Source organism: Nycticebus coucang, chromosome 21 (genome assembly GCF_027406575.1).
Source record: "Nycticebus coucang isolate mNycCou1 chromosome 21, mNycCou1.pri, whole genome shotgun sequence".
Taxonomy (NCBI): Eukaryota; Metazoa; Chordata; class Mammalia; order Primates; family Lorisidae; genus Nycticebus; species Nycticebus coucang.
In genome coordinates this window covers 4,541,558-4,561,207 of record NC_069800.1, presented here as the reverse complement: position 1 = coordinate 4,561,207, position 19,650 = coordinate 4,541,558, and the positions used below count along the sequence as shown (strand labels likewise).

General features: G+C 36.2%; 1 long non-coding RNA gene across 1 annotated transcript; it reads right to left on the bottom strand.

Moving 5' to 3' along the window:
- Nucleotides 1-5,114: 5,114 nt before the first annotated feature.
- Nucleotides 5,115-18,579, bottom strand: LOC128573426 (uncharacterized). Its single transcript, XR_008376467.1, has 3 exons — nucleotides 18,537-18,579; nucleotides 6,245-6,311; nucleotides 5,115-5,178 (listed from the first exon to the last, which is right to left on the bottom strand). It is a non-coding gene; the product is annotated as an uncharacterized LOC128573426 (long non-coding RNA).
- Between the last annotated feature and the right edge of the window lie 1,071 nt (nucleotides 18,580-19,650).

The following is a 19,650-nucleotide window of genomic DNA, read 5'->3' as shown; positions in this document are numbered from 1 at the left end:
CATAGCCAGCGATATCAAATGCTAATCTTAAGAAAGTCTTCCGTATTGTTCAGAAGACTTGCTAATGTGTCTTAGCATTTCATATCCTCAGAATAACCTATTTAAATCAAATACTTTAAAAGCCAAGTAGTGAAAAGATAAACATAAAAATGTCATTTTGGTAGATGGTTTTAACATCATTCTGCCAGATCATCTGCACTTCCCTTTCTTGGGTGCAGTAAGTGCATCACCGTATTCATATACTCTGGTGTGTAGCTCTTTGCCTCTGGGGTAAGGAATCCACATAGACTCCTGATTCAGAAACTCGTTTGGGCAATCGACTTACCCTCATTCCTCATTATTAAAATTAATTTTGAAAGGCAATTTTTCAGAGGCTTAATGATAGGATTATTTGAAATATGTCTAAAAAGTACTACTTTGCCCAGGGCAAGGGTCACAGCAATCTTTCTTTCAGCTGTCAAGATAGGAATCTTCTCCTCCTCATAAGACGACTTCCCCTCAGCATCCATTGGATTTCACCGCCTTCAGGAGGAATGCAGACAGGAAGGACTATCAAAACTGCTAATCCAAAGTGCTTTCCTCCTGCCTTAATATTCCTAAAAGCTACCTTTTCCAAAAGTAGAAAACAAAATCTTCTCAAATACAATAAGGGGTTCCTGTGTCTGCAGCAATGTCAATCTGTGTAAATGTCTGTTTTCATATGTACATTAATGTGTATGTTTAATAGTTGTACTCAGTCTGGTTAGCTCATAGTTAACCTCATTTTGTTCTTTATACAACTGTCAGAGTTGATCTTCTTTAACTTTCACAAACTTTTTAGGAAGAATGCTCTGATAACTTCTATGGCAGTGATAGCGTGAATGTTGACAGAAGATAAAGTGGAAATTGAATTCTTTCCTTTATCTTAAATATCTTTGTGGTATACGGTATGTGTTCTGAGAGTTCAGGTTGCCTCTGGGACTGAGAAAAGCATTGAGTAACATTTACTATCTTGAATAGTTTCTAATGCATAGCCTTTCCTTTCTCATTATCAACATTTGATAACAACTTGCTGTTACTATAAACATCATTCAGCTAACTGAATTCATGTAAATCTAGATTCCTTGAATAAATGTGGTAAGATTGAGAGTAGTGTTTGCTTTCATGTTTAAATAAGTGTACTGAATATTAGACAAGGCTTAAAACTTCATGCTTACATGACAATAATCATAAAAATTACAACTTTAGGGCGGCGCCTGTGGCTCAGTCGGTAGGGCGCCGGCCCCATATACCGAGGGTGACGGGTTCGAACCCAGCCCCCGCCAAACTGCAACCAAAAAACGGGCGTTGTGGCGGGCACCTGTAGTCCCAGCTACTTGGGAGGCTGAGGCAAGAGAATCGCTGAAGCCCAGGAGTTGGAGGTTGCTCTGAGCTGTGTGAGGCCACGGCACTCTACTGAGGGCCATAAAGTGAGACTCTGTCTCTACAAAAAAAAAAAAAAAATTACAACTTTATTTAGGAAATTTATTCTGGCCATCTAAATCCCCAGAGGAAGAAAATCTCCAATTTTCTCAAAAGTGGAAAACACGAAAGAGAACCCTGCAATGACAGGGAAAGTAGATCCAAGGAACAGGTGATTTTATGCTAAAAGACAAATATTAAATGAGGAATCTAACAAAATTCTACAATCCAAGAGAGAAACATGCTCAACTAATGGTCAATTCTTGTAAAATGATATCAGTATTTGACAATTCCTATGGGTGAAAGATGTTTGCAAGATGAGATTTCAAAAACTCATTACAGATGAGATTATTTGCCATCAATGTTGATGATTAGATCAACATTGAAACGCTATCTCACAAGCATTCACTTCTCATTTGTAGACCCATGCTATAAAAAGTTGCATAAAATGGTTAATATATTTTAAATTCCATCAAGCAAAGAATTGTGTAAGTATTTAGGTAAAATAGCTTTGATATTTTGTATTGACCTGCAGTTTTACTAGCTAGTTCTACACGGAAAACTTTGCCAACTTTGATTCAAACTGTGTTCTATAAAGCATTCTCTACCCAATGGCTCTATATTAAACAATGTGTAAGTGGCTGTATGGTTTTGCAGTTGCACAGGAGATGTGATCCTCTGGGAGACCTTGGCAACATCAGTCTATAAATATTCCATCCCTGAACCCATTTAGCATCAATCACCTAATGTGTGGTCACTATTATCCTAATTTCCAAGAGAGAGAACCAAAGAGAGGATGCTGTCAATTTAGCAAATCATCAACAAACCTGAGAAAAACTCCTACAGTCCCTGACCCCCAGTTATTAGTCAAACTCATTAAAATAAAACCGACAAGGGATCTAAAAAGGTAGTTTTCGACAACATAGGTATTAAGGTAGAGGAGTAGGAAAGACTAATTTTTTGAGGCTAGCTATTTTCTTTGTGTGTCTTGTGAGCATATGGCAGGTCTATGAATTTTTTCATTCAATCAGTAAGTCCTTACTTGTATGTGTCAGGCACTGTTCTAGGTATTTGAAATATAGAAGTGAACAAAAAGACCGAAACCTCTGCCTTCTTTGAGCTCACAATTTCATGGATGAAAAACCATAGTATCTCTATAATATCTCATCAAATGACCTAATAATACAAAATGACCCAAGAATTATAGCAAAAAAGCTAATGGTCCAAAAGCACAATATTCCATCTATAAAAAAAGATGGATAGTGCAAATTCAATGGATGTAAATATAGCTGAAGTCCGCAAGATGAGGACGTCCGTGATGGCTGATCTACTGATTTACCCATCGCTTAAGTGAAACATACAGCATGAAGTCAGACCATCAATAGAAACTGGCAGGTAGCTGAGTGTTTGGAAAGCACCTGTGTTCCCAGCTACTCAAGAGGCTGAGGCAAGAGAAACACCTAAGCCCAAGAGCTGGAGGTTGATGTGAGCTGTGATGCTACGGCACTCTACCAAGGGTGAAAAAGTGAAAGTCTGCTTGTACGAAGAAAGAAAGAAAGAAAGAAAGAAAGAAAGAAAGAAAGAAAGAAAGAAAGAAAGAAAGAAAGAAAGAAAGAAAGAAAGAAAGAAAGAAAGAAAGAAAGAAAGAAAGAAAGAAAGAGGCAGGAGTTGGATGTGCATGTGTGTGGGGATGTGTATAACGAAGTCGATTCAAGTAGTCGGAAACTGCCTCAAAGAAATCAAACTAAGAATACCCAGTGGAGTGTTCAACTAAAATTGGCCTTTAGTGATACCAAGCTACCCTGGTACTGTATAATTTCTTGTAGCGGTGCTTAGACTTTAACCAGACATAGCATGTTTCCAGGAAATAATTAGGAAAGCAAGTCAAGAAAATACAGGTTATCTGGAAGACATAGAGTCTCATGATAATATTAGAACTCAAGTTGGCTAAGGAGGGAAGGAAAGATGGAGAGGCTCACTCAGTAATTCAAAGGGCCACCTGGACCTTGTGATTTATGAAAGAGACTGGTTGAAGAGGACAGATGTCTTTCTACATCTTCCCCAAGACATCTACATTTGTACTTTACACAAGTGAGAAATAAATAACTGCTCTGTCAGATAAAATAAACAATATGAGGGAACTAATGGGTGTAGAAAATGGTAGAGCTCAGTAGGTTGAAAAGGAGGCAGAAGGAATCCAGTCTTTCCATAAGGAATAAGTCAGGGAATGACATCTGGGTGAAGAGAAGAGAGGGCACTTACAATGCTCTTTGTCCAATAAAATGTTAAAAACGTGGTGGGGGGACAGGGAATTAGATTCACTGTTGCTAATTATTAGATTCAATAATTGCCGTTGCAATTATTTCCGAAACTATAAATAATGTAGCACAATAATAAAATCATAAATTAAACAATTTAAATGTGCTAGAGGAGATAGTGTTTAAAAGGCCTCTGGTGTATATTCCCACTTAAAGCAAGAAAAGCCTTTATAATGACTTCTGATATAATCTGTTTTCTCTAAATGTGGATAGCACATAGCTTTTTATTAAAGTAGGGTTATTCTATGATAAGGTTAACTCACTATGAGAAATGTTTTTGTTAATGCTACATACTTTGGATATTAGAGAGATAAAGAACTTCCGAATTTCACCTGAAGCCCAGTTGATGATTATAATCTGTCACATGGCAGGAAGTGCTTCATGCCTTGTGTTTAAACTTCATATTCCTTGAACCTGAGTTTGCTCATTTGTAAAATGCAATGTCACTGTTCACTGGATAGCCTAGTTACTTCAAACCGCCAAAGGAATGCTGAAATTCAGCATCGATATTCTACCCTCCCACTCATATTTTTCTGTTACTACTTTCTTCTGTTTCTGATAGAATCTTACTTCTGACTGAAGTTTTATGTCTCATGTATAGACTAGGATAAATTAGGATGTCGGTATGTTGAATATCACTTTTAGCATTCTCAACTTTGGATGATGTACATTGGCAATCCCTACTAGATTATTAGGCTTAGAAGAGACTTCTGTGGAAGACTCATCTTAGCCTCCACGTAATTATCAGTACAAGGGGCCAGGTTGGGCATCACAATCTTCTAGTACCCATCACTGACAGCCTCCTGTGAGAACGTGACCACTCGGGGGAACACACAGTAGTTGTGTATCACGGTACAAGTAGGCATAGAAGCACTGCAGAATTTACTTAGTGCCTTGGACTCTGCAGTAGGCACGAGGGAAAGGGAACAGAACGGTGAAGAAAGAAGGGAAAGATCATATTGCCATGAACTCCTCGTTATAAGCCAGGCATGCCTATTGCAGATGTATAAAACTGTCCTGTGCTTAAACTTCATCTTTCCTTTAAAAACTATAGTATATTTGAAAGAAAAATGTACCTGATGTGATCTAAGGAGATGTCTGAGTCTTTGTCTTTGTACTAAATATGTGTTGCAAAATGACCTGATTGATTTAGGCTTGAACTGGCTTGATTTAGGCTTTCCTCTTACTGCTTCCTGAAAGAGGACTCTATGAAAGAAGAGGAGCAACTCACCTCGGTGTTGCTGGGCTGTAGCCCGACATTTTGGCTTGAGGCTGAAACGACACTGTATTTCTGGAGGGAGCTCTTCCATAAGGGAGAGCTCTTGGAAGGTCAAAGTGCTGGTCCTGCCCTTTGGTCCTGTTCTCATGAGTTCACTGTCTCGAAGGTGACTCATCAGTATTCCGTATGGGTATTCGTGTCCTACACAGAAAAATCTAAGTGTACATTTCAGACTGACTGGTGCTGTCACCAGGTGTGCTACAAACAGAACATACTGCCCTTACTCCTGGAACTTTTGTTTGAAAGAACCCTTTTGTTGACTAAATGATCATTTGCATGCTTGCAGTTAGAGATGCCTGCATAAGGCTGGTGGTCCTTCCACAGTAGTCTGAAGAGCAATTAGGGAGGAGTTAGTTAGTTCCTTAAGGCTACCTTGTTTGGAATAAATATGGAGATTATTTTGGAAGTTGCATAATTTTGAGCCTTCCTGTGTTTGGATCTGAAAACATTGAAAGGTATTCTTGTTTTTTCTTTGACATTAACCAGACATTTACTCTACCTCTCACACTAGTATAATAAGGGTCAAGAAAGGAACCATTAGCGGCTAACGTTACATAAACAAAAGGAACAAGGAACATTACACTATGTCAAGCATCACTATCTTTACTATTATCTACCATATAATGTCTGTCTGTGAAAGACTTTTAATGACTCTTTACAGGTTGCATAATTAGTCACTCAAGAGTAATGGAACTGGCTTGATTTAGGCTTTCCTCTTACTGCTTCCCTTTGAGGTTGCTTTTCCCAGGTAATGATCAGAATGAAGAAATCAGGGCATTAGAAACACAATAAACAGATACAAAAAGAAATTTACATACTAGACAAACTAAATCCTAGTCACCTGACTACAATGAGATTGTGGTTGTCACACTTTAAGTGATTGCATTCTCTTAGTGTCATCCTCAAATACCATTGTGCTTTGACATTTTAAACTGCAGAGATTAAGTTCCCTTCTATTCCTTTCTTATTAATGAATGTAATTCCCTGAACACTAACTCTTCCTTTCCACCTGGCATAGGCACAAAATGCAATGTTCCATTCCTATCAATTACTACAGCAACATTCAGCAAATGGAGCACAAGGAGTTTTCCATAACAGCAATAAAACAAACCCATTTATCAAAATAGGAAGCTGGTAATCTACAAGGGATGTGTGCAAGTCACATTACAATTAAAATGTCAAATAAAGAACGTTTGCAAACCCTTACCAACAAGGGGATATCCTTCCTTTTTCTTTCCAGAATTTACCCACAACTGGTAATCTGTGTCTGAGCCCTTGGAGATAAAAGAATTCAAAGTTATAATAAATCTTTCAAATTTGGGGACTAAATGAGGACGTAGTTTTGACATTGTATGCTTTGCAAAAGGAAAATTATGGATACTATAAATTCTTATCACGTTGAAGAGGATGGAGATGGATTCTGAAGATGTGAATGCTGATTCCTAGAACTAGTGTCTCTTTCCCAGCCCCCAGTAGAGGACTCAGGAATCCTGCTTTTCTCCATCCAGTGATGGCTCAGGATCCATGAGCTGCAGTGGAATCAGGCCCTCATTGTATAGACAGGCCATAAAATGTCAAATTGGAGGTCGGCTCACTAACAAAAAGAGAACAAACTTCCTGTTTCTAAAAGGTGAATTTCCTCTTGAAAGACTGGACTTCTTTAATATTGAAACTTCTCAGAGAATACTGGACATCCAGTACAGCCTTGAAAAGACAACCTTGTTATCCAGAAAGACACAAATGCTGCTGTGTCTGTGATGACAAAGTAAAAAGGCAAATGCTGATTATTAGCTCAGCTACTTCTGAGCAGAAGAATTACCAACAGGCTTTGAGAAGATAGGTAGCTGGCACAGTTTCCACTGGCTTGAGTTTGGTTAAGTCCAGCACTGAGGACAGAAAAGAACAAGAATTCTACCTAGAAAATAACCCTAGTAGTCACGGAAAACAATACAATCGTTCACTGTTACAGTTAGGACCCAACAGCACTGTGAACTCCACTTGAAAAAACATTATACTAATTCATCAGATTTTGCTGAATCCTCTAGGAAGGATAAAATAAAAATGGTTCCAATAAAGCTAGAACAGAGAAATCTGTTGCCAGTATTTCATATCCTAGTCTTGAAATTCAGATTAAAAATCATGGCCTACCTTTATAATGGAGAATTCTAGGTATGATGAATATCTTACAACCACTCCCTTTTGCAACCACAAAATATTCAGTTTGTGACATTGTCCCTGCCATGTCTCCTAGCTAAAATTTTTAATGTATATATGAAGAGTGTAACTGGGTTATAGCTTTCATATGAAAGCCATAAATTCATTTCATAGTAGGGATGAGTACATTGGTTACTTTTTTTCCATTCTTGAGATACTTTCCTAAGAAGAATATGAAAATATGTCAAATGGTCTATAAAACCAGTGTATGGTGCCCCATGGTCGCATTAATGTACACAACTATGAATAATAATAATAAAAAAAACTTTAAATAAAAAAATAAATAAATTTGAAGAGTAATCTAACACAATCTATTGTTTCCTGTGGCACCTGAAGACAAACTAAAAATCCCCTTCAATAGCTATCACCAAATATCCTCAATTCTTATTAAAAGTAATAGACATTTTTCCTGAAAAGCTTGACCATTGTATTCAAAGGTTAAGAGCCGGATAAGAAAATAAATCATGTCATTCATCTTCCTTTCTACTCCTGAAACTATATCCTCCCTTAAATATAGGTGTACAGAATAAAAATCAATGCAGAGGTGCCTGCTTTACTCAGTTCATATACATTTAACTATATTACAAATCTCATGTAAGAAAGAAAGCAGATTTCTTATCCAAAATTTTGGTTGTCCTATGGTTTAGTCTTTCTTCTTTCAGTGTGATAATGAGGGTAATAAATAATTTGGTTACAATGTTTGCATTGCTTTGGTAAAGTCCCTGATGTAGTTGTGCCTTCCTATAGCACCACAAACAAGCAAATCAACATACATATAATGACATCATGGTGTATCTTAAGTGTGCATTATGTCATATAATAGCATTAGTGTGCTCTAATATCAGAGAGCCTCATTTGAGGAATGGCATTTTTACAGTTATTCCTTTAGTTTCTTTTTTTTTTTTTTTAATTCATTCCCTTTAACAAAAGGTACTCTTTCATTCTATGCTGTTTATATAATGGATAGAGACACAATGAGAAAACCTTCCAGTTCTCTTTCCCCTACCTCATCTTTGAATACTATCATCTTCTCTACTGCTACAATTTCAAAACACTCACCTGTGCCACAGAAAATGGAAAGGGACAAAAACTAAAGGCAAAACAGAAAGGAGTATGGTGTACACACTACAGCGCTTTGAATCTAGTGTCTAACACAAAATTTGTCTTTTTCCTTCCTGATTTATTAGAGGTACTAGCCAGCTCATTCTCAGGATGTGTGGTCACCCAATGTTACTTTATGTAAAATGGTACACTGAGAAAATCCTTGAGAATTGGCCTTTCTGAGACTGATGGAACCTTGGAGAAATAACAGGATAGTTGCATGGAGGAGCAGTAGAAATATAGTGTCATGTAGGAAGGAGAAAAAGGAGTTCAAACTCTGTCAACACGGATCTGACATAAAAATGTTATATTGTACAATTTTCATAGTACAATCAAGGTGCATATTATTTTTGAAAATTATAGTCCAATCTCATTCTACCCGCAGTTTACACCAATCTAAAATAAGATTGGAAGAATGCCACCATGTATTAAGCTAATATTAAAGCTTATTCATTTTAATTTCTACATTTTAGGGGACAAAGTAATGGTATCTTTAATAATCAGGTGTCTTCTGATGAAAGGGATAAGATTACTATGAACTTAAAATATCAGTGTGTTTCTAATAAAGATCATCCAGCACAGTAACTTACGGTTACTCTTAGAATAGAAAAAAACATCTTCACAACTTCGTTGGCGGTGTGTGAGTTCTTTATTCTTATGGTTTTATACTGTAGGAAAAAAGAAATGAGAAATATAGCTGTGAATAAAAATTTTAAATCAACTGAAGAAGTAGTCTTGATTTTTTATGAAAAGAGTCAATCACAAGCTTCAGTAGAACACAATTGATAATAATTTACATGTATTCCCTTATAAATTGTGCCTTTTAATATAATATTTCTCTGAAATTAAAAGTTGTGTGGCCGAAAAGTATTAAAGCTTAAGCAAGTAAATAGGGGACCAAATGTATTTTTGGCACAGTACAGGGATACAGCTCCCAATCAAAGTAAAATCAACAAACAAGGAAAAATCCACACTGCCTCATTTGTATATTTGTTTTCCCATAACGTAATGGGGAAAGTACAGAGAAAGCTGAAACTTTATTCTTTTCCTCAGTACTGGTTTTACAGTCCAGGCTTTTATTTCCTTGCAAGGCTTAAAGACAGTTTAGGCAAAACATGAATAATAACTGTTCACAAAAATATATTTACATTTTTATTGAGAATTTTCTCTGTGTCAAACACTGTGGCTACTTTCCATAGCCAATCCCTCTCATAGAAAGAATTGAAAATTTAAGATATCTCAGTTCTATTAACAACTCTACCATAGAGTCTATGATCTGTCTGTCATAGGTATATGCTAAACAATAGCAAGAAACACTTATTTAAAAAGGAGATTTAAAAAAAAAATAAGCAAGATTCAAGCATATCATTGGACCTTGCAAAATTCCAAATAGGCAACAGTCAAATCGAGAAAAATGATATGTTATAAAGGAAAGAAATATTTTTCCATATACCTAAGTTTTACAACAAATCAGTTATTTGGGCTATGTTCATGATAGAGAGGGCCTTAAATTTACAAATAAGTATCATAAATGAGAATATAATGATATTTTAAAGATATGATAATAAAGCTATGGAAAATCTACAAATAATGTATCACTTATTTCTCCATTAACAGTAATTCTTTTCCATAAGCCAATTATTTCACATGACAAATTGGTTCTAAAGTTGTTTGTTAAGAAATTTTTATTTATATAAAGGATTTGAAATGTATCTACTTCAAATCATAATCTTAGTATCGTCAAGGATTATGCCAAATTGAATGAGAGAACAACAGGGAAGATTTGATTACACCTATAGTGCATGTTACAAGGCTACAGGTGAAACTTAGTAAATGTAGAATATAAATGTCTTAACACAATAACTAAGAAAATGCCAGGAAGGCTATGTTAACCAGTGTGATGAAAATATGTCAAATACTCTATAAAACCAGTGTAGGGTGCCCCATGATCACATTAATGTACACAGCTATGATTTATTTAAAAAAAAAAAAAGATTTGAAGCCCCAACCCAGAGACTTTTTTGCCTGACGTGTCACAGGAATGTTAAATACTGGGCTTTGACTTAAGAATTGATTTTAATAAAAGTTTCTGCTTTTTGTTAAGTCTAAAACCAATCCATTTAAAGAAATTATCTTATGGAGTTTTTTATAAAGTGAAGCATCTATCTTCCCAATTACCTACTTAGTAATAGTTTTTCTTATTAATTGGCATACATGTTCAGAATCATACTTACAGGAAGTGTACATGGCCATATGACTTTGTGGTATACTAAAAAAGTGAATTTCACCTGACAAAGCTCTCTAGCTGATGAATAACAAAAACAAACAAACAAAAAAATGGATAAGGTGTTATTTGGTTGCACAATAGCAGTATTCATGACAGGTTGTGCACAGCTAAAGGAAGAAGACAGTACTTCCCCTTCAAGTGCTCCTAAGTGGGGGAATCACTCTGCAAGCAGAGCTCCTCAGAGAGACGCTTCCCATGAAATCTGCTTCAGAGAGCAATGGACAGAGTGTGTCAAATCATCCATGACACTCTAAGGGACTAGTGGTATCAACAGAGCACCCGACCCACCATATCTTTCATCTTTTCCTAACTGAAGAGTGGAACATCATTCCTTTCTCAAGAACTCACATTTTAAAAAAGTGTTCCAAAAAATTTATGGGGTTTTCTTTGAATATCATCTTGTGACAATAACAAACCACCATACCAATTGAATCAAATCAGGTGGTAATAACAATACATTTATTTCCACTTTTCTACAGAAGATCTCTGTACTTTAGTGCCTTAAAAATTTGAGTATTGCACTCAAGAAATCATATCTGGCATATGGGTCTTGTTCAGAACATTTGAATAAGTTTTGCTCTTTAGCCAAAACATAGCCATTCTTCACTTCATAGTTTTCCACAAATGAAACCATTTTGTGTGCTAGAGCTGTGGTGAACTATGACAGGATATGGTATCATAAGATTACTCATAAAATTCCATGTAATTCATCATTGATAACATCCTGGATTTTGTAGTAAAATCAGTCACCAATTATATATTATAACTACAGTTAAACAATATTTATTTGACCCATGTTGCAAAAAATTGGGGCAGAAAAATCCTAATCCCCTAAAAATGTCACCTTTCCCACATCATTCACTTATTAACCTGAACAATTCAATCCATAACAACTCAAAAAACACACTTTTCAAAACCACTTTTACTTCAGAATTGACAACTTGGAAAAATTATTTATAATAATAGGAAATAATAATAAATAATAATAGGAATTAGCTCTTTGTGGAAATAACTTTACGACCATTCCCTGCAGCTGCTGTTGATGAGATCCAGGAAACAGTCATGCACAGAAACTAAAGAGACCTCTGACAGCCGGTGTTCCTTCCGAGTGTAAATGTCAAATACTGTAGCTAAGATAAGCTTCTCTTGCTTCCTGTCCTCCAGAGTTTGATTTGCATAGATACAAAGACATAGATACACCTAGGAAAATGCATTTTTCCCTGTGCTACACACGCACAGTCCACCCGTCTGCCTGCCTGTCTCTCTTATGTGCATTATCCCCAGTAATGTGATTTATGCAGAAACCTGGAATTAAATGTACTGCCTGATAATCACTTACATGGACACAATTGGCAACATCTTGAGTGTAGATTTTTAAGGGAATGTTCTTTGGGTCATCTTTGACTTTTTCCAGATCGATGTTCCTAATCAAATGCAAACACTGAGTTAGATGGAATTTGCTGAGAGATTATTTTCAAAATCAATCTGCTTTGCTAATATATTCAATATCCTCATGTGCAATGCTTATAGACATAAGATAAGACTCAGCAAAATCAGATCGCTTTCTAGGTTGTAAGAAAATAAACAGAAATTGGGATGTTGGACTAAGGCGCATAAAAGAATAGGGGCCTCCATGTCTAGTGAGGTTTAAGAAGCATAAGCAGGTTAAGGCAGCTCTGGGTAACATTTTATCCTTATAGCTTCCCTGCCTTCTCTGGACAGGTCCACACCATACTGATAACAACAGAAGCATATGTAATACTTGGCAAGGGCAAAGCAAAGCAATGACATTTTGCCTCTCATGTTGCTCTCCGACAGAGTGCAAATCTTGATACCTCTTGCTTGGGGAGGAGAAGGGGAGAGGAAGGAGGGAAGAACTATGGTTCTGACAGATGAGCCTAAATCTACCGTTGAAATCTGTATACACAATGGTGGGCTAAAGAATTGGCTTTTGAGGTACTCAGCAAAAGCCCTCCAGATATCGGAACTTAATACACACACTGAGGAAACTGTTAGTCCCAATTAGAAGACAGGAGGTGACAGGAAGGGTGGGAGGATATTCTTGACTACTTTCTGGTTGACATAAAATAACTAGACCTCAATGTTCTGAATAGTAATAGTCTCCTTCCTAGAAAGTAAGCCAAACATGTAAGAAAAGAACATATAAAGCGAATAGTAGCTCCCAAATACTCCATACGGTACCTTATTTTCAGGACAAATGAACAATTTCTACTTAAGAGAAGAGAACAATCTGGGGCACATCTCTGCAGGAAAGGTTGAATTCATTTCTTGCATCGTAAAGATTAAAACTATATATGCTGAAAAACATACCACCGAAGAAGAGAAAGCCATTTGTCTTTTTCCTGTGAAGAACTGCAATCAGAGAAAATATAGGAGGAAAATCACACAAACTACTCAGGCTAGCATATTGAAGATTGTCAATCCTGATGAAAATAGAAACAGCCAGGTGTTACTGACATAGTTGCACATGGAAGATGCAACCTCAGCATAACTGTGTTCTGGAGATGCCCAAAGGGAAAATGTCCTTTTGGAGAAATTTCAAAATCCCAACTCTAGTTACAGTAAATTATTTTTTATGGATTCTACACAGACCCTCTGTTTCACTGAGTTTCTACAAGTGGTTTTATATGAGCAAGGGTGGTAGCTCTTACAGTGCCAAGAATACTTGATGTATAATCCAACACTTGGTTTTCCCACATCTGTAAAGCTGGATTAGTTATCTCAATTGTACTGTGTTTGTAGTTTAAAGCATCATGCGATGGAAAGTATGCCTAATATTGAGATTAAAGAGGTGAAGGCGAAATTTGGCATATGAACGAAAATATCTTGGCTCAGCAACCAAAATGTTTTCAGAGATGTCAACATTTAAATACATACTGAAGAATTATAATTTAGCAAATGAGTTCATAGAAAATTTACCTTCAAGTAATACAACCTGTTTAAGCTCAATTCATTTCGAATTAAATGGCTATTATTAATAGTTTTCTCCAGCTGTATTTAATTCTTAAATTTATAAATAAAATGAACTTTAGACCAATGTGGTCTTCTCTGAAACTTTCTCGCTAATCTCTTCAGAGAAATTGGAAACCTTAGTTATTTTCTTGATCCAACAAAATTCACTTCAGAAGTATTTGTATTTTTTTCTGATTTTTGTTGCTTTGCAACATTCTGCATAAGCAATATCTCAGAACTGGCCATCAGAAAGCACATAGCATCTTGTCAACCAATAGTTAATGATGCAAACTCCATCTTTCATAAATTATTACATTTTCTTTTTTAAAACGCCCACATTTTCAGAGTTCATGTCAAAGCTCGGGTTTATTCAGTGTTGAGAATATATGAGACATATTCTTTATACCCACTCACTTTATTCAAAGAAATTAAAAAAACTTTCATTTTAAGATTCTTAGTAATTTTGTAACTTTTATTTGACAAATAACATGTATAGAGAATTCTGCACAAAGCTAAAGTGTAACACACCTCCCTAACCACCATCCAGATTATGAAACAGACAATCGCCATGGAAGGTCCACTGATGTTCCTATTCAGCCTGTGGTTGTCACCATTCCTACTTTCCATAGCAGAGAATAGTTTGCTTGTCTTGGTACTTTCAGTAAATATAATCATACAGTATGTGCTGCTTTGGCCTAGCTGCTTTGATTCCACATTCCATTTGTGAAATGTATCTGGATTACTGCCTGCAGCTTTAGATCATTACTTCTCATTGCTCTATGGTGTTCACTAGTTTGACAACATAGCATACATTGCTTCAAAAAATAAATTACCAACTGTGTCGGGCAAACTCTGTAATCTTCTTATTTGTGTAAACTTCTTAGGTTTTCCCTTCCTCTTGCTCTATCCTACAATCAAGGAGTTATTTTCTTTCATAGTTCTTAGTATCATACAATTTTACAGGATAAAAAACAAAAGTGCTCTAAAAGGAACGGTTATCTTTGAGTTTATAAAGACACTTTAGCTCTCTGCTGGTAAAAGCACTTAAGACTATGAAAAATACAATACTAATATTCAGAAGGGAAAGAAGTTTGTCATAAAGGTAAGAAAGTAAAGACATATTGGAAGATTATCTCAAATGATGGAGGACATAAAGTTCTGTCCTGCTCAGGGCAAGCTGGGGACCATGTCACTCAAATAAGCTGTCTTTAGGGGAAAAAGGAGCCCAAGGAAATGCTTTTCAAGAGCAATTATCAGAAAAGCCAAAACTCCACACCTTTTTGTAAGAAAATAATCTTAACTTTAAAATAATGGCAGATTTTAAGCAAAGATATAAAAATAAGATGGAGAGCCCCTGCATCCTTCTCACCCACTTTAACTTTCCTCTAATGTTATCCTTTTACAATATCATGACTATTTTTTAAAGCTAAGAAACAATATTGGGACACTATTCTTCAAATAAAGTAAGTTCTTGACTTTATTCAGACATCACTGGGTTTCCATTAATGTCCTTTTTCTGGCCTAGGAGCTAATCGAGTATCCATAGTACATTTAATTATCATGTTTCCTTAGAAATTGAGAGGGAGGGGAAGGAGGGGTGGAGGATGGGCAGAGGGTGGGTGATTGGTGGGATAACACCTGCAGTGCATCTTACAAGGGTACATGTGAAACTTAGTAAATGTAGAATATAATTGTCTTAATACAATAACTAAGAAAATGCCAGGAAGGCTATGTTAACCAGTGTGATGAAAATGTGTCAAACTGTTTATAAAACCAGTGTATGGTACCCCATGATCACATTAATGTACACAGCTATGATTTAATATTAATAAAAAAGGCATTTAAATGGTGACATGTATTTATACTTCTAAATAGCCCCCACTTTTCTGTAGTAGGAATGAAAAGCTTGGGTACTTTAAAACTTTGTACTTGTCATTTTTCTGCATTACTTGAATTTTTAATCATGATTTTATGTTATTTTTATGAATATAACAAATAAATTATGTGACCAGGGCCAAAAAAAAAAGAAAAGAAATTGATCTATGACATTTTCTCAGTCTTTCCCTGTTTTTGCATATTTACTTTTATAGTTTCGAGGTATACTGGTCAGTGATGTTGTAGAATGACTCTCAATTTGTGTTACTTCGATGATTTTCTCATTATTACAATAGAATTATGTTTTTCTATGGGGGGGAGAGGACCATGGAGCTAAATTGCTTTTAACATGACATTATATCAAGAAGTACATGATATCCACATGCCATGACTGGAGATATTAACCTTGACCACTTAGTTCAAGAGACATTGTTTGAGCAATAAAGTGTACATAAAACTTGTTTCCACATTCCCCAACCCCTCCTTTCTTATAAAGCTTCATGAAAATTATTTGATTAAAAAGGATGTATGGTCACAACAATCACAACAAATAGATTCTCTGTACATGGAACTCCAAGGAGGTCAAGCAATAGAAAATAAGGATATCTATGGATGTCTGCCATGAAAAACAAGACATGCAAGGAAAGATAAAAACATATGTTCTTTCCAAATAAGTTCTTAAAATCTAGACTTCACCTCTTTTATGTTTACAGGGATGGAGCTAGAAAATATCTTTTCTTAGTTAAGTATCTCAGGAATAGAAAAAAATATCCAATGTACTCAGTACTACTGTGAAACCAATTTATAAGGACTCACACTCGCATATGAAAAATGAACCACAACTCTAGCCTAGGATGAAGGAGGAAAGGAGAGGGAGAGGGGAAGAGAAAGGGTTGTGTTGATAGAGTGAGGATTAGTAGGGGAACTACACCTATGGAGCACATTGCAAGTACAAGTTGGTTCTATCAGGTGAAGAACACAAATGTCTAAACGTTTTAATTGGGTAAATGAAGTGAAGGCTATGTTGATTAGTGGCAGTAAGCATTCCAATTTGTACCTATACTCAACACATTGAATCCAAAAATGCCATAAATATGTTCATGATTTATGCACCAATGACTTAATAAAAAAAAAAGGAAAAAACAAAAACTCTTGTGGATGTCACTAGTGCAGAGTAGAATGCCATGATATCCCTGTCTTTACTAGAGAAGTTTAACAGCGTGAAAAACTTTAGTCCTTTGGCTTTTGGATGAAGCCTTAACAGTTTGGTGGTGCTGGGCAGAAAAGCAGAATGAAAAGTATCAGGTTCATCTATAGGACCCTACATCTTTAAGGGAAAAACAAATCCTAAAGGTGTTCAAATTCACAGCTGTGATTTTTGCCTCCCCCCCCAAACTGAAAAGTACCAACTAAGAACAGTCAGGAGAAGAGGAAACAAATTCTTTAATCCTAAAATCCAGGAAATAATGAATCCTGGAAAACTGAAGTTTACTCCTTAAAATCTATACTTTGCTCTCAACTCCCACATTTCCATAGAAACTAAATAAAAACTTGATACAGAATTCACAACCCTGTATGTCATGACATCAATTTTTTTGTAGGATGAAAAACTACTTCTTTAGCAAAATTTGGAGGATAAATAAGTTATGCAAACTAAATCAGAATATTTTATAAAATTAGCTTCATGCATGCCATTTCAGTGTCTTCTAAAGACTTATGAAATTCAAAGGCTCGGTATGTAAAACAAACACCTAGCCATTAGGAAAGGGGATGTTGAAGAGGGAGTTGAAGGGTTTGACCAATCTACTCCCCTTCATTATCCCTAGAAGTTCAAGTCCCCTTTGTTGTTTTAGTATGCAGGAAGGGTGGAGAACGAAGACTTCATTCTTGGCAAGGGAGAGCACCCCCAGAAACAGAGGAATATTAAACAATAAGCTGAGTGAGTTGGAACAAAGAAAAGTCAGCTAGTTTACATTTAAGCTAGCCAAATGCTGGCAAGCTTCCTGCCTTTTCTGAAATTCTAACCTGATAGGGATAGAGCTTTTAAACAACTCAGCTGGGTCTGTGAGCACTCTGAGGAAAAATGGCCACAGAAGAGACAATGACAAAGACCTAGAAAGATACATTAACTGGGTCATTTCCTGCATAGTAAACAGGCAAAGCAGACACCCATTTGGGATATTTGCTTTTCCTTGGGCAGAAACCAAGGCAGTAGCTCAAACCCTGAGATATGGGTGGAAGAGCTTAAATCCCTTATCCTGGAGGAAGATCCTCTGTGGTGGTGATGGGAGGAAAATTCCTGCCTCTCCCTGATTCCTCAGAGGTGGTGTTTTACTAAACAGGGAAGTAATGGAGTTTAACACCTCCTTAGAAATCTGTGTGTGCGATCTCAAGCACGATGCAGTCTCATTATAAGGCTCAGATTTCAGATTTCTCAAGTCTACTCAAACCCTTAAAAAACAAATACAATAGGGGCTGATATGCTCACTCAAAGAATGTGCTGGCATCTTTGTTCTCTCCCTCATCTTACCCTCTGGGCAAATGAATATTTATGAAGCAGAATGGATCAAACACTCTGGGCCATTGCTGGAATCCCTCAAACAGTCAATGGACCCTTGACTTCCCACCTTTAATTCTGTTCTCTGTCTCATGTCTCTTTCTTTGCCATTGTTTCTAACATTATATTTCTTCAGTCGGATGATGCCACTTCCACAGGTCTTAGTGGACCCTGCCCCCATGGCAGGACACTGACACAGAAGAGCCCCTTTAAAAGAGATTGGCCAAGCCAAGATAAATGACTACAAGAGTCCCCCAAAGTGGTGTTACTTTTCATATAGTTTAAGCCAAAATCTCTTAGGGGAAACATGTCACACAAGTGTATTGGTTTAATTAGGTGTAAAAATCAGTTATAGATTTCATAAACAATCAGACTAAAATGTTATCTTTCTACCAATTTGGGGAATAAAATTTGCCTGAAGTTTTCCCTCTCATCACAGAAATGACCACAATAGCTCAGAAAGGTAAATATAGGACAAGCTGTGGTTCTTACTTGAAAGTGGCCACAAAGTTCTGAGTGGGCCAGCCCAAGATGAAGGACTTCACAGCCTCGGTGTTGCCTTCTCCCTCTTCAGCCAAACAGCGGGTTGTCCACATATCTGATAATTTAATTGTGTTTTTTGTCTTGAATTTCTTGATGCACCTAGAAAGATGAAAACAAAGGGACCTCTGGCTATTTTGTTTCTTAAATTTTATGGGAGATTTTGTACTTGTGATAATTGTCTCATAGGCTCCTATGATCTTCAGGGCCCATCACAGTCAACTGTAATGTGTTTATCTCCCTTGTTCCAAAAAAGCCTCTAATACATTTGGTGAAAAATTTACTCCTCATGCATGTACGTACAGAGAAATGGACATAAAATAGCCATTTCATTTTTCTATTCATTGAGCATTGCATTTGGAGCAAATGTCTTAACTTTAAATTTACTACTTTTACAAAAAATTTACTCATTTATTATCTATGACTTATTTCCAAAAAGACTTCAAGGACGGTCACAAAACTGTACATGTTTTATTAAAATGTTTATCAAATTTTCATGTCAAAAGAGAGCCACAGAAAAAACCTGAGATTGGAAGAATTTATAATATGTTTTCACCTGAGAGGTTATAAGATTTTCTAGTCTGTAGCAGCATAGAATATTTTACATTTTCAACCTTAAGATTTTGGTGAAACTTTCTCCCCTTATACTCTTGCTTAAATTGAAAAATATAGGCTAAAAAGGAATATAAAAAAAAGCAGGTTTGACAGAATCAATATTTATCTCTCAAGATGTAGAAGGTGATCTATTTTTAATACAGAAGTGAAATTGCTTTCAGAAAATTCCCACCTAATCCTCCTTAGACCCACATGGTAGAAACCATCATATCCCTTCATTTAATAGACATATTTTCTGCTCAGACAGACTGGAAAATTGAACAGAAGACATTGAGTAGGATGAAGTGAATACACAGGAAGACTTGGGTCCCTTTAAGCATTCAGAACCTTTGTGGCAAAACTAGAGTAAAATCTAAGAGACCTCATATATGCAAGTATCCCTGAAACTCTGATGCATGAGATATTTATGGCTAAAACTTAAACAGAACTTGCAAAGATCACAAAGATACTA